This window comes from Coregonus lavaretus, assembly GCF_964263955.1.
Source record: "Coregonus lavaretus genome assembly, chromosome: 8".
NCBI classification, from domain to species: domain Eukaryota; kingdom Metazoa; phylum Chordata; class Actinopteri; order Salmoniformes; family Salmonidae; genus Coregonus; species Coregonus lavaretus.
In genome coordinates, this window is record NC_139995.1 from 22,765,546 (window position 1) to 22,780,736 (window position 15,191).

Here is a 15,191-nt window from a genome sequence, read left to right on the forward strand (position 1 = left end):
CCTTTTAAGAAACGCTTTACAACAGAATCAGCGTAACTAATAGACCCCTGATCACCCGCACACACTGTTCACTTTCATAGCAGCCACACAGCATCATCACTTTGGACTTCAGTGCACAACACAACAGCTGTCTGTGACCAGGCACAATAACCTCTCCAAGCCAAACCTTCATACCATAACCGCTAACAGCTATACAGCCTAGCTACATCGTTGTCACCATATTAACATTATAGTCAACAAACTAGAACTAATGTTTTAATAAACATACAATCCATGTGTACAATCACACAGTACAGTTTACAGCAGTTACACCGGCGGGCCCCGGTGGCAGTAAATTAACAAAACTGAAAGCTTACCTTGACTTGCAAGAGTTGCAGTGTTGGATTGCCTTAGCCAGCTAGCTAACATAAATAACAACCTGACTCAAACAGAGAGGAATTCTAAGTAGGCAGAATTGACTGCATTAGCTAAGTAAGTGAAAGGTAAACCTGTATATAGCCTCCACTACACCACTGGTCTCAGTGTGCTTGACGCAATGCTTGTTCTATTCAAACTGAACATATAGTTAACATGAATCTATTATTTAACAGTAGGCTATTACTTTTCTGTGTTAAAAACAATAGAACTGTGTGTGGATGTGTAAGTTAATCACATCAGTACTTTAAACAGTAACTTTTCTTATATTGGAAAAGTCATTAAAAAAATGTAATTAAACTATGAAATACACCAGGTCTACCCTGCGGTTATGGGAAAAAAGTAGCGACTTTCAATCAAGCAAAAAGTAATTACATGGTGTGGAGCATGTCCCTCATGATAAGGTAAACTTGTACGCTTATATGACTGTTGAGAGGGTGTTGTGACTCAAGGTGCAAAGCCATGTACATTAACGTATACAGTATTTCAGCATCACCAACAGAATGAACAAGGAATCAGGGAGGACACAGTAAGAGACACATTGTAATTGTAGAAGAGACAATGAAGGATGGAACAAGAGAAGGATAGACAAGTCATGTCGCTCAGCAGTTTGATGGACAGCCCAGGTGTCATCTCTTTAAGTCAACCAGTCTAATTTGGGAATCTGCTCAAATTTCCATTTGACAGGCTATAGTGCAGGGCCCTGCATGGGCCTGTGCCCATATAGGACATACAGTTTCTATAGATGGCTCTTTATGGACTCCTCTCTGGTAAAACCATGGTTGACTCACCCTGAGGTTAGTGCTTAATGAAAGCATGTACTGTCTGACTTATTTACATTTTATGGGGTCCTGCCCTGCATGTGCCATGACACAGAGTCCGCACAAGAGAAAATGTCAAATTCCTCTCTCTGCTTGCAATATATATTACCTGCTTTACTTTGAGGTGGATCCCTGATTGTTCTAAAAGAGCTATACACTCTTTTTATGGCCTCATACAGAGCTATACTATCAGGGTCTTTTCACCTCCAATACAGTACATAGGCCTACAGTGCATTGCAGAAGACCATTGTATTCGCAACAACTGTATTCTGAGATTACGCGAATAAACCAAATTTGGAACATCTCACCAGGGTAATCATTACCAGTGCCATGTCTTCTCCTCCCCAGCCTTACACACACCCGCTGTCTCATGGGTGTCTGAGCAGCCCTCTCCCTGGTATCATGTGACTGTGTTCTACTGTCCTTTGGGTGCAGTCTTTACCCTGAACCTGAGATCACAAATTAAATCTGGTTTATCCCAAAGACAGGCCGTGCTCTAAGTTCCTCCTGTGGCGGTCTCAGCAGGGGAGGACACGAGCGTGCGGAGAGGGTGGCCAAGAAGTCAGCCAATAGGATCTCTGTGTCTGTTCTCTCGAATGTCTGATGGGTCTGCATCAAGAAACCTCTCGAGCTTAATCAGTGTGTCTGAGAATAGAGGCACGTGTTTGACAGCCTGTCAGAAAAAGGGTATTTTATCAAATCTGGGGAATATTATTTTTGTTGGGTAATTACCGCACCAGCTGCTAAAATGTTTTTACATGCCATCAAGATGGCTTCTGCCACAGAGGGAGGACAGGAGGAGATAAGCTAGGGCAATCTGTTCTTACTGTGGTTGTGTGAAATTCTCTTCTGGGTTTTTACTGTTGGCCAGAAGATGTGACTGTCAAACAGAAGGCAGAATCAGTGAACCTTGGAACAATACATTAGGGATAGAATCTTAATCTTTGAATGCCATTTGTATGTACAGCGCTGTACACACTTTGTTCAAACCACCAACTGACTAATAGAATATGGTTGCTATAATAGGATATTCATTTAAAATATGTTGGACAGTTTGGAAGTTCTATGCACAAAACTGATGTTAGTTGTGAAATGCAGAAAAATATACTGTATGTCTGTAAGAGGCTTCAGTATACTATTATCCGACACTGCTGGCCCCATGCTGCCACACTGACTCCTACCAGTAGCCACCAGCTCACATCATTCAAGGAGGCAGTGCAATTAACATTTTATGGTTTGGAGGAAATGTGTAATATACTTGCCCTCGGCAACTATATCTAGCCTAGTTCTGTAAGTTCATTATCATTCATATTTTAAATGTCTCCTTTTGTTTTATATCTTCCATGAATCCTATTGTACGTAGTGTTTACGTTTTGTGGCTTTCATACAATTTTCCCTTGTTGTAATAAAACCCTATGGTACAGTTAAATAAATCATTCTACTTCTGTTCTGAAGTGGACCCTCTCTGTCTCCAAAGTTATTGTCTATGATATGCTCTACTTGAGTGGGCCAGCATTCACTGTTTCGCAAGGCTAAATCCCATAGTGCAGCTTCTTGTGTTACACTCTACTTCTGTGGTTCCCAAACACATTGTCTAATGTTAACTTAAAATGTAGTTTGATGTGCTTTCTACATCCTGTCACGCCTACTATAACTGTCTTGATAGCAAACAGTACGAATATGGTTCAGGCTATAATTAAGCAATAAGGCCCGAGGGGGTGTGGTATATGGCCAATCTACCACGGCTAAGGGCTGTTCTTATGCACAACGCAACGCGTAGTGCCTGGATACAGCCCTTAGCCGTGGTATATTGGCAATATACCACAATCCCCCGAGGTGCCTTAATGCTATTATAAACTGGTTACCAATTAGAGCAGTAAAAAATTATGTTTTGTCATACCTGTGGTATATGATCTGATTTTCCACATTTGGTACGTTACAGCATTATTCTAAAATGGATTCAATAAATACAAATCCTCAGCAATCTACACACAATACCCCATAATGACGAAGCAAAAACAGGTTAGGTTTATTTACATAAGTATTCAGACCCTTTGCTATGAGACTTGAAATTGAGCTCAGGTGCATCCTGTTTCTATTGATCATCCTTGAGATGTTTCTACAACTTGATTGGAATCCACCTGTGGTAAATTCAATTGGTTGGACATGATTAACTCCCGAGTGGCGCAGTGGTCTAAGGCACTGCATCGCAGTGCTAGCTGTGCCACTAGAGATCCTGTTTCGAATCCAGGCTCTGTCGTAGCCGGCCGTGACCGGGAGACCCATGGGGCGGCGCACAATTGGCCCAGCGTCGTCCAGGGTAGGGGAGGGAATGGCCGGCAGGGATGTGGGTTTGTTTCCCATGGGGGGCCAGTATGAAAAAAAAAAATAATAATAATGTATGCACTCACTAACTGTAAGTCGCTCTGGATAAGAGCGTCTGCTAAATGACTAAAAATGTAAAATGTAAAAAAAAAATTGGAAAGGCACACACCTGTCTTTATAAGGTCCCACAGTTGACAATGCATGTCAGAGCAAAAACCAACCAATGAGGTCAAAGGAATTGTCCGTAGAGCTCCAAGACAGGATTGTGTTGAGGCACAGATCTGGGGAAGCATACCAAAACAATTCTGCAGCATTGGAGGTCCCCAAGAACACAGTGGCCTCCATCATTCTTAAATTGAAGAAGTTTGAAACCATCAAGACTCTTCCAAGATCTGGCCACCTGGCCAAACTGAGCAATCGGGGGAGAAGGGCAGGGAGACTAGTCAGGTTGATTTTCTGAAAATAGCTGTGCAACAACGCAGAGAAGAATGGGAGAAACTCCCCAAATACAGGTGTGCCAAGCTTGTAGCGTTATACCCAAGAATACTTGAGGCTGTAATCGCTGCCAAAGGTGCTTCAACAAAGTACTGAGTAAAGGGTCTGAATACTTGTATGTAAATGTGATATTTCCGGTTTTTATTTTTTATAACTTGGCAAAAATGTCTAAAAACCTGTTTTTGCTTTGTCATTATGGGGTATTGTGTGAAGATTGATGAGGGGAAAAAAAACAATTTAATTTTACAATAAGGCTGTAACCTAACAAAAAATTCAAGGGATCTGAATACTTTCCGAAGGCACTGTATACAGTGGGGGAAAAAAGTATTGAGTCAGCCACCAATTGTGCAAGTTCTCCCACTTAAAAAGATGAGAGAGGCCTGTAATTTTCATCACAGGTACACGTCAACTATGACGGACAAAATTAGGAAAAAAAATCCAGAAAATCACATTGTAGGATTTTTTATGAATTTATTTGCAAATTATGGTGGAAAATAAGTATTTGGTCAATAACAAAAGTTTCTCAATACTTTGTTATATACCCTTTGTTGGCAATGAAACAGGTCAAACGTTTTCTGTAAGTCTTCACAAGGTTTTCACACACTGTTGCTGGTATTTTGGCCCATTCCTCCATGCAGATCTCCTCTAGAGCAGTGATGTTTTGGGGCTGTCGCTGGGCAACATGGACTTTCAACTCCCTCCAAAGATTTTCTATGGGGTTGAGATCTGGAGACTGGTTAGGCCACTCCAGGACCTTGAAATGCTTCTTACGAAGCCACTCCTTCGTTGCCCGGGCGGTGTGTTTGGGATCATTGTCATGCTGAAAGACCCAGCCACGTTTCATCTTCAATGCCCTTGCTGATGGAAGGAGGTTTTCACTCAAAATCTCACGATACATGGCCCCATTCATTCTTTCCTTTACACGGATCAGTCATCCTGGTCCCAAAGCATGATGTTTCCACACCCATGCTTCACAGTAGGTATGGTGTTCTTTGGATGCAAGTCAGCATTCTTTGTCCTCCAAACACGACGAGTTGAGTTTTTACCAAAAAGTTATATTTTGGTTTCATCTGACCATGTGACATTCTCCCAATCCTCTTCTGGATCATCCAAATGCACTCTAGCAAACTTCAGACGGGCCTGGACATGTACTGGCTTAAGCAGGGGGACACGTCTGGCACTGCAGGATTTGAGTCCCTGGCGGCGTAGTGTGTTACTGATGGTAGGCTTTGTTACTTTGGTCCCAGCTCTCTGCAGGTCATTCACTAGGTCCCCCCGTGTGGTTCTGGGATTTTTGCTCACCGTTCTTGTGATCATTTTGACCTCACGGGGTGAGATCTTGCGTGGAGCCCCAGATCGAGGGAGATTATCAGTGGTCTTGTATGTCTTCCATTTCCTAATAATTGCTCCCACAGTTGATTTCTTCAAACCAAGCTGCTTACCTATTGCAGATTCAGTCTTCCCAGCCTGGTGCAGGTCTACAATTTTGTTTCTGGTGTCCTTTGACAGCTCTTTGGTCTTGGCCATAGTGGAGTTTGGAGTGTGACTGTTTGAGGTTGTGGACAGGTGTCTTTTATACTGATAACAAGTTCAAACAGGTGCCATTAATACAGGTAACGAGTGGAGGACAGAGGAGCCTCTTAAAGAAGAAGTTACAGGTCTGTGAGAGCCAGAAATCTTGCTTGTTTGTAGGTGACCAAATACTTATTTTCCACCATAATTTACAAATAAATTCATTAAAAATCCTACAATGTGATTTTCTGGAGAATTTTTTTCTCAATTTGTCTGTCATAGTTGACGTGTACCTATGATGAAAATTACAGGCCTCTCTCATCTTTTTAAGTGGGAGAACTTGCACAATTGGTGGCTGACTAAATACTTTTTTTCCCCACTGTATTACGGCTTTCAGCCAATCAGCATTCAGGGCTCAAACCACCCAGTTTATAATTATGATTTTGGCAGTTTGTCTACCATCCGTGTGCAAAGTTGTCATCAAGGCAAAGGGTGGCACTTTGATTAAATTAGCGGATTCTGTGTAGTATTTTAACACAACAACCAAAATCATTGCCAAATGTTTTAAATAAGCTGCCAATAGTCCGATTTGTAATACCAATGTATCCGAACATATCCTGAAAACACAACATATTTGAATCGATCGAAGAGAGTTAGGAGTGAAATTTACTGTAACAGTTCAAGAGGTGAGCTACAGTAGTCATCTCACATGAAATCACCATCCACCCTGTTAAAAATACAAACAAAATACTTTATCAGGTTTCAGTTAATTAGATTCATGGGAATGTGTCTTGCAGAAGCTGATTGTCATTGGTAATTATCAGTGGAGATTAAAAGATATGCACTTGCAGCTGTCATTTCTATCATGGTCTCTGAGGTTCAATGGGAGACTGACAGGAACCATTAATTATCAATTACTCAATAAACATAACTATATATTTGAATTAAACAATTTGAAATGTTTAGATCTTTGAATTTTACAGGGGATGATGAGGTCCGGATACTGAATTTACTTCAAGCATATTTTAAGGGATATTATAAGAATACCTTACAATGTATTATTGTGCATTCTCTGTATTGACATATGTTCCTGAAAAAATCCAGTTTTCCCTATTTATTCAGAACCCTGGATGCACCCAGAGGAATTTGAATTCCACAAATGTCCATTTATGAGGAAATTGGGTGTGACAATTTAATGAGGAGGCTGTCTTCGTGCTGAGAACAAAGGCTCGTCCTCTGAAGTCCTTTTGTTCACACATAATTATCAGATGACCTCTAGTGTGACATTGTAATGCCATCGCATGTATGTCAGGGTCCCATAGTGAAGAGCTATGCTGATAGCAGAGGTCTGTCTCCATTTACTAGAGTGCTGTGTTAAATGTCAAGGAGCTCCAACAAAACCCATTATATTCCTTGGCTCCACTGTCTTTAATAAGGGCAGAAATTGATACATTAAAAGGCGCCATGGGGGGACAATTCACACATGCTGCTCCCACCAATGTGAACAGACAGTTGCTGTGTGAGCTCCTTGACACACTGTGAGACAGCTAGCCAGCTACTGTACTGTAATTATTGTACAGACGACCTGACATGTGAGTGTTGTGGCCATGTTGTGAGTCACTTCTCTAGCATTAGTATCAAATCAAAATCCAATCAAATTGTATTTGTCACATGCGCCGACTACAACGGGTATAGATTTTAAAGTGAAATAGGCCTCACTCCCCCCTATCTGAGATACCTACTGCAGCCCTCATCCTCCACATACAATACCCATTCTGTCAGTCACATTCGGTTAAAGGTCCCCAAAGCACACACATCCCTTTGTCACTCCTCTTTTCAGTTTGCAGCAGCTAGCGACTGGAACGAGCTGCAAAAAACACTCAAACTGGACAGTTTTTTCTCCATCTCTTCATTCAAAGACATTCTTACTGACAGTTGTGGCTGCTTCGCGTGATGTATTGTTGTCTCTACCTTCTTGCCATTTGTGCTGTTGTCTGTGCCCAATAATGTTTGTACCATGTTTTGTGCTGCTACCATGTTGTGCTGCTGCTATGTTGCGTTGCTACCTTGTTGTTGTCATGTTGTGTTGGTACTATGCTGTGTTGTCATGTGCTGCTGCCATGTTATGTTGTTGTCTTAGGTCTCTCTTTGTGTAGTGTTGTGGTGTCTTTCTTGTCGTGATGTGTGTTTTGTCCTATATTTTTATTTAATTTTTAATTTTTAATCCCAGCCCCCGTCCCCGCAGGAGGACTTTTGCCTTTTGGTAGGCCGTCATTGTAAATAAGAATATGTTGTTAACTGACTTGCCTAGTTAAATAAAAAAAGAAACTCAAAGAAATGCTTACTAGACCTTCCCAACGATGCATATTAATAAAAATAAAATTAGTATTAAAAATGAACACATGGAATAAAATACACAAGAATGAAACTATATACAGGGAGTACCAGATATTATTCATGGGAACGTTTGTCACTAACAGAATTAGCAGGGTTTCTGTGTCTACATTCTCAGACTCACTACTGAGAAGTGGGGCTGTCCTAAAGAGGTTAACACAAGTCCTTAGGGAGAGGAACACACACACACACACACACACACCGGTACGTGTTTGGACATCTTGCTCAGTGTATAGGACCATACTACTCAGTGAATTTCACAAAAATAAAAATAGTGAAACGTTTAGAAAGTTATTATTTTTTAGATAAAACTATACTAAATATATTCACGTCACCAAATAACTGATTTAAACACACTGTTTTGCAGTGAAGGTCCACAGTAGCCTCAACAGCACCCTCTATGATAGCAGCATGGTGTAGCTGGAGGATAGCTATTTTCCGTCCTCCTCTGGGAACATTGACTTCAATACAAAACCTAGGAGACTCCTGGTTCTCACTCCCTTCCATAGACTTACACAGTATTTACTTCCGGAGGATGTCCAACCTATTAGAGCTCTTGCAGTATGAACTAACATGTTGTCCATCCAATCAAAGGATCAGATAATTAATCTAGTACTGAAAGCATACGCTAAAGCTAGCTAGCACTGCAGTGCATAAAGTGTGGTGAGTAGATGACTCAAAGAGAGAGAAAGACAACAGTTAATTAATTTCTTAAAATATTAAGAAGCAAAAAGAGAGAGAGTGCTAAATAAATGTTGTTGTATTTCTTTGTCTTAGTTTACCTTTCACTTACTTAGCTAATGCAACTAATTTAGCATACTCAACAACCTGACTCAAACAGAGAGGAATGCTATTTATGTTAGCTAGCTGGCTAAGGCTATCCAACACTGCAACTCTTCCAAGTCAAAGTAAGCTTTCGGTTTTATTAATTTATTGCCACTGCTTGCTTTACACTGTACTGTGTGATTGTACACATGAATTGGATTGTGTTTTTACTAACACGTTAGTTCTAGTTTGTTGACTATAATGTTAATATGGTGACAATGATGTAGCTAGGCTGTATAGCTGTTAGTGGTTATGGTATGAAGGTTTGGCTTGAAGAGGTTATTGTGCCTGGTCACAGACAGCTGTTGTGTTGTGCACTGAAGTCCAAAGTGATGATGCTGTGTGGCTGCTATGAAAGTGAACAGTGTGTGCGGGTGATCAGTTGTCAATTAGTTACGTCGATTCTGTTGCAATACGTTTCTTAAAAAGGAAGCAAACGGAACGAAACAGGGAGGGAACTACCTGAATTTGTCCAATAGAAACTCTGTTTGGACTAATGATTACAACCCAGATCAGCTAGATGCAGGCAAGAGTGTGCAAGGCAGTATTGAATGTGTCACTGTCTGTCACCTTGATTACTCCAATTAGTCTATCTACCTCTGCACAGTTGCTAGTGAGGACACAAGGGGATCAGCTTTCCCTTCTCTCCGAGACACAGCAGGGAGACCAACCCACCCGCTCTACATGCATGATACACATGCAGTACCAGTCAAAAGTTTGGACACACCTACTCATTCAAGGGTTTTTCTTAATTTTTACTATTTTCTACATTGTAGAATAATAGTGAAGACATCAAAACTATGCAATAACACATATGGAATCATGTAGTAACCAAAAACAAAAAAGGTGTTAAACAAATCAAAATATGTTTTATATTTGAGGTTCTTCGAAGTAGCCACCCTTGATGACAGCTTTGCACACTCTTGGCATTCTCTCAACCAGCTTCATGAGGTAGTCACCTGGAATGCATTTCAATTAACAGGTGTGCCTTGTTAAAAGTTAATTGGTGGAATTTATTTCCATCTTAATGTGTTTGAGCCAATCAGTTGTGTTGTGACAAGGTGTGTGGGGGGGGGGGGGGGGTATACAGAAGATAGCCCTATTTGGTAAAAGACCAAGTACATATTATGGCAAGAACAGCTCAAATAAGCAAAGAGAAATGACAGTCCATCATTACTTTAAGACATGAAGGTCACTCAATCTGGAAAATGTCAAGAACTTTGAACGTTTCTTCAAGTGCAGTCGCAGCAACCATCAAGCGCTATGATGAAACTGGCTCTCATGAGGACCGCCACAGGATTGGAAGACCTGCTGCAGAGGGTAAGTTCATTATAGTTAACTTCACATCAGATTGCAGCCCAAATAAATGCTTCACAGAGTTCAAGTAACAGACACATCTCAACATCAACTGTTCAGAGGATGCTGCGTGAATCAGTCCTTCATGGTCGCATTGCTGCAAAGAAACCACTACTAAAGGACACCAATAAGAAGAAGAGACTTGCTTGGGCCAAGAAACACGAGCAATGGACATTAGACCGTTGGAAATCTGTCCTTTGGTCTGATGAGTCCAAATGTGAGATTTTTGGTTCCAACCGCCGTGTCTTTGTGAGACGCAGAGTAGGTGAACGGATGATCTCCGCATGTGTGGTTCCCACTGTGAAGCATGGAGGAGGAGGTGTGATGGTGTGGGGGTGCAGCCAGCAAGTGTTCAGCATAGGTGGGAACTCTTTCAAGACTGTTGGAAAAGCATTCCTCATGAAGCTGGTTGAGAGAATGCCAAGAGTGTGCAAAGTTGTCATCAAGGCAAAGGGTGGCTACTTTGAAGAATCTCAAATATAAAATATATTTTTAATTGTTTACTTTTTTGGTTACTCCATGATTCCATATGTGTTATTTCATAGTTTTTATGTCTTCACTATTATTCTACAATGTAGAAAATAGTCAAAATAACGAAAAACCCTTGAATGAGTAGGTGTGTCCAAACTTTTCACTGGTACTGTATAGAAACACATGCGCGCACACACACACAAACACACTGAGAATCATTCACAGACACTCACCGTGCTGCTAATTGTGCTGCTGTTTCCTATAGCCATGCTGAGGTGTTATAATCTGCAAGTGAAGGAACTTGTTTTCAACAGTATAATGAGCTATGAAGAACTGAAGTTGTATGATGGAGACACTTTACAACATAATGGGTAAACCAATGCCAAGAAGAGATACAGTATGAGGGCTATATCCCATTCCATACTTTAGTAGCAAAAAAAGTTGATGTGTCTTACTTTGGTCCTTGAAGGAATGTCTCTTCCTTTAGGTGCTTTGTATTTTCTCAAAGACACAATTAGTACTGCAAATTTCAATTACATAACAGTTGTTGCGTTAGCATTTGTGTGGGTAGATTTTAGATGGAAAACAAAAATACTTAATTAAGTCTTGATGAGCCTGATGATGATTCAGATAAAGACAAAGACAAGTATTTGTTAATATTACATGATTACATTTGCATGCTATTGGCAATTGTTCTGCAATCCTCCAGTTCTCCCTGCTGCTGTCAATTCAGCTTTTACTCAAAATATGTTTGCCCCATGGATCAACACTGTTAAGTGAAAGGAGAAAAATGTAGGCCTATTTTTGTTTAAAATTGCCCATGGTTACTTACTGCAAAACTATTTTAGAGAAAAAAGTGTTTTGCCTTGATATGATATGATGTCTGATGCCCAAGCAAATGTTTAGAGGCTATTCACCAGCTCAGGGCTAAATTGCCATAATAGTGTCTCTAATTACATAATCTGAGGTGTCAGCTGGTATTTTGTGTTGCAAGGACCCAATATATTTGAGCTCCATAAATATGTAATTTCCCCCATGAAAATCAATTTGGGACAAATTATGTGACTTACTGTATGCATTTTAAATCTTTGATAAGTTAACTATGCCTTACTAAACTGTGTGCAATTCATCTTACTGTGGATTAATTTTCTACCAGAAAAAGAAAAGCTTCTACATCAGAAATACATATCTCTCCTTCCCCCATTCCGTTGCTTACAGCGAAATACAATGTTGATGTACGCTTGAAATACACTACTACCACCCCTAACTCCTTCCCAACAAAATGTAATCGTCCAGTTGCTGTAACAATGTCCTGTGGGGTAAATGGACTAGATCCTAATACAGTGTGATGGGCTGAGATAAGGCTTGGCTGGGGTTTGAGCAGTGTCTTGGTGTGGTCCTAGATAACCCACATCAACAGGCAAAGGGTACAGCCTAGCCTAGCAGAGAGGCCACCATGGCTCCCAAGGGCCCAAGTGCGATGACCCCCATGTCCACATGTTCCAACGGGCCATCCCCTGCTTTCTACAGGACCAAATCTGACAAGCTTTCAAGCCAGGGTCATATTCTGTTGCGGATCTTCCAAAAAAGGATATGGAACAAAACAGAACAGCGCTTGTCAGTGTTGGAAGGAGACAATGTATTGAAATAATGACCCCTTGGTGTTTTAGCTTCCAGACGGTTTAGAGAGGGAGCGGGGGAAAATTGAAATCTATCACATGTTGAATAATTTACTGCCTCGCTCTCTGAGAACATAAAACATCCCTCTCTTCTGTGCCTCGCTGTTAGGTATCTGCAACTGGTGGGTATTTTTATGGCATAGTTTTTTACCTGCTCTAACAAAGCAAGCCACAGACATTAGATGTCCTGTGAAAATAACTCAAGGACATAAAAAGCAATATCACCAACCAGTGCAAGCATTCTGCACTTTTTATATTTATGTATTTAGTGTGGCTTGTACGACATCTCATTCTGAACACTGTATACTAGCCTTGAGGGCTTCCCTGCAATTTAACATCATCTTAACAATAGCCACATGTGACAGATCCCAATGTGGAGCCTTAGCAGTTAAAACCACCCCCTGCTGTTGTGGCTGTTATGGTTAGGAGAGGGTATGTATTGCATCAGGTTTACCAGCCTGTCAGCCCCTCTGTCCTGGGGGAGACATTGGTGTGATGGAGTACATTGTTTCCCTCTAAATCTCTGTATGGTACAAAAACAGCAACAAAAGGCATGGCTGTTAGAATGTGTCACAGTCACACTTTTTCCCCGCCATGTCTATACTCAATTAACCATAATGGGTCCCTTTTGTTTGCATTGTTGGAAGGGCAAGACATTTCTATTTCAGACGTCAACTCTGCTTGTGTCTGAAAAGACTAAATGAGGGGTGAGGTTGTTGTTGTTTTTGTTTTATGCATTTCATGGAATTTCACCAGTTCCCCAGTTCCCCTGGGCATCCATCTTTTATATTCTACAATCTGGTGGCACAATCAGGTGCATATAGACTATCAGGTGCTAATGTTTCTACTAACCCCCGGTCAACAGCTTTGTTTGTTCTGCTACATTGAAACAGTTTTTTATTCACTGGTGCATATTCATTTTCAAAGGCACATTTGGTTACTTTCTCCCTCCAGTTACTAATGTAAACAGTTGACTATGTGTGTGCATACGTGCAGGTATGTCTGGGCATACAGGTGCTTGTTCATGAACTAATAGCCTCTGTGTAGTAGACTGTAAGTAAAGTAAAGTAATGGACTATGTGATGTGCAGCTCCAGAAGCATGACCGTGAGAATGAGGATGTCCCCTCCAAGTGGAGAACAGAGGAGGAGATGGCTGCAGAGCCCTTCGATCTGAGGAAACAGTTGAGCTAAACTCTCCGGTAAAGACCCTCTTTAAGTATTTGTATAATTAGGGCTGGGAATTGCTAGGGACCTCACAATATGACATTATCGCGATACTTAGGTGCCAATACGATATGTATTGCGATTCTCACGATTCTATATGTATTGCAATTCAATACTGTGATTCTATTGTGATTTGATGTTCCAAACCCAGATAACAAGCACACCTTTGGCCGACCTTTCAAAGTGCGTGCGGAATATGTCGTTTGGAGAGCATTTACACATTAGGAAGATGTCGGTGAGACATCAGAATATACATCATGCCTACGTTGGGCAGAAATACAGTATGTGTTCTATATGGGAACATATTGCTCACTCTAGTATTCACACCCCTTGACTTTTTCCCCATTTTGTTGTGTTACAATGTCCTGCTGAAAGGTGCATTTGTCTCCAAGTGTCATTTGGAAAGCAGACTGAGCCAGGTTTTCCTCTATGATTATGTCTGTGCTTAGCTCTATTCCTTTTATTTTTATCATTAAAAACTCCCCAGTCTTTGCCGATGACAAGCATACCCATAACATTATGCAGCCACCACCATGCTTGAAAATATGAAGAATAGTACTCAGTGATGTGTTGTGTTGGATTTGCCCCAAACATAACGCTTTGTATTCAGGACATAGTTAATTTCTTTGCAATTTCTTTTGTAGTTTTACTTTACTGCCTTATTGCAAACAGGATGCATGTTTTGGAATATTTTTGATTCTGAACAGGCTTCCTTCTTTTCACTTTGCCAATTAGGTTAGTATTGTGAAATCCCTGAGCGGTTTCCTTCCTTTCCGGCAACTGAGTTAGGAATGACACCTGTATCCTTGTAGTGACTGGGTGTATTGATACACCATCCAAAGTGTAAATAATAACTTCACCATGCTCAAAGGGATTTTTACAATATTATTTTATTCATTTTACCCATCTACCAATGCGAGGCATTGGAAAACCTCCCTGGTCTTTGTGGGGTGTGTGGGGGGGGGGGGGGGGGTGACGTGTCTGTCCTAAATCTAGGAGATATTACAAAACTTGTAACACATATTTAACCCCTTTTTTGGGGTAGGCACGATACTACCTTCATACTTACATTTGTTTTTTTAACCGGTACCGGTTACCTTCAGATGAGTCCCGGAGAACACCATTGAGTTCGTGAGAGTCTCCACTTTCCATAAAGTGGTCATAATAGTTTGTAGGTCAAATCTTTTGGACACTATAGACGTGTACTTGAGAAGCATCAGAAAATGATTTTTGATTAGTCATGGAAATAAAAGTGCTAAGAACATGTTGGCTCACTAATTAAAAATAATATGGCGAACAAGCGAGGATGAGCAATACTGGAGTTTTAGCGCAGGTACAGCTGACTAGCGCTAGCTAGCAAAAAATATTATAAAATATATTTAGAAACCGATACTTGGAGTCAAAGTATTGATATAATATTGTCCAAAATAATTTTGCGATATGTACAGTGCATTTGGAAAATATTCAGACCCGTTCCCTTTTTCCACATTTTGTTACGTTACAGCCATATTCTAAAATTGTTTAAATAAAAAATGTTCCTCATCAATCTACACACAATACCCCATAATGACAAACCAAAAACAGGTTTTTAATAATTTTAGCAAATATATAACCAGAAACAGAAATACCTTATTTAGAAACGTATTCAGACCCTTTGCTATGAGACTCGAAATT

The 15,191-nt window shown here is 40.6% G+C and overlaps 1 pseudogene across 1 annotated transcript in view; it reads left to right on the forward strand.

The window, feature by feature from the left end:
• LOC311133393 (bis(5'-adenosyl)-triphosphatase-like) overlaps positions 1-13,484 on the forward strand; it is a 305,091-nt pseudogene extending 291,607 nt beyond the window's left edge. Inside the window, exon 5 of the transcript in view lies at positions 13,383-13,484. The product of the transcript in view is annotated as a bis(5'-adenosyl)-triphosphatase-like (transcript). The remainder of the gene's footprint in view (positions 1-13,382) is intronic.
• Positions 13,485-15,191: the final 1,707 nt, after the last annotated feature.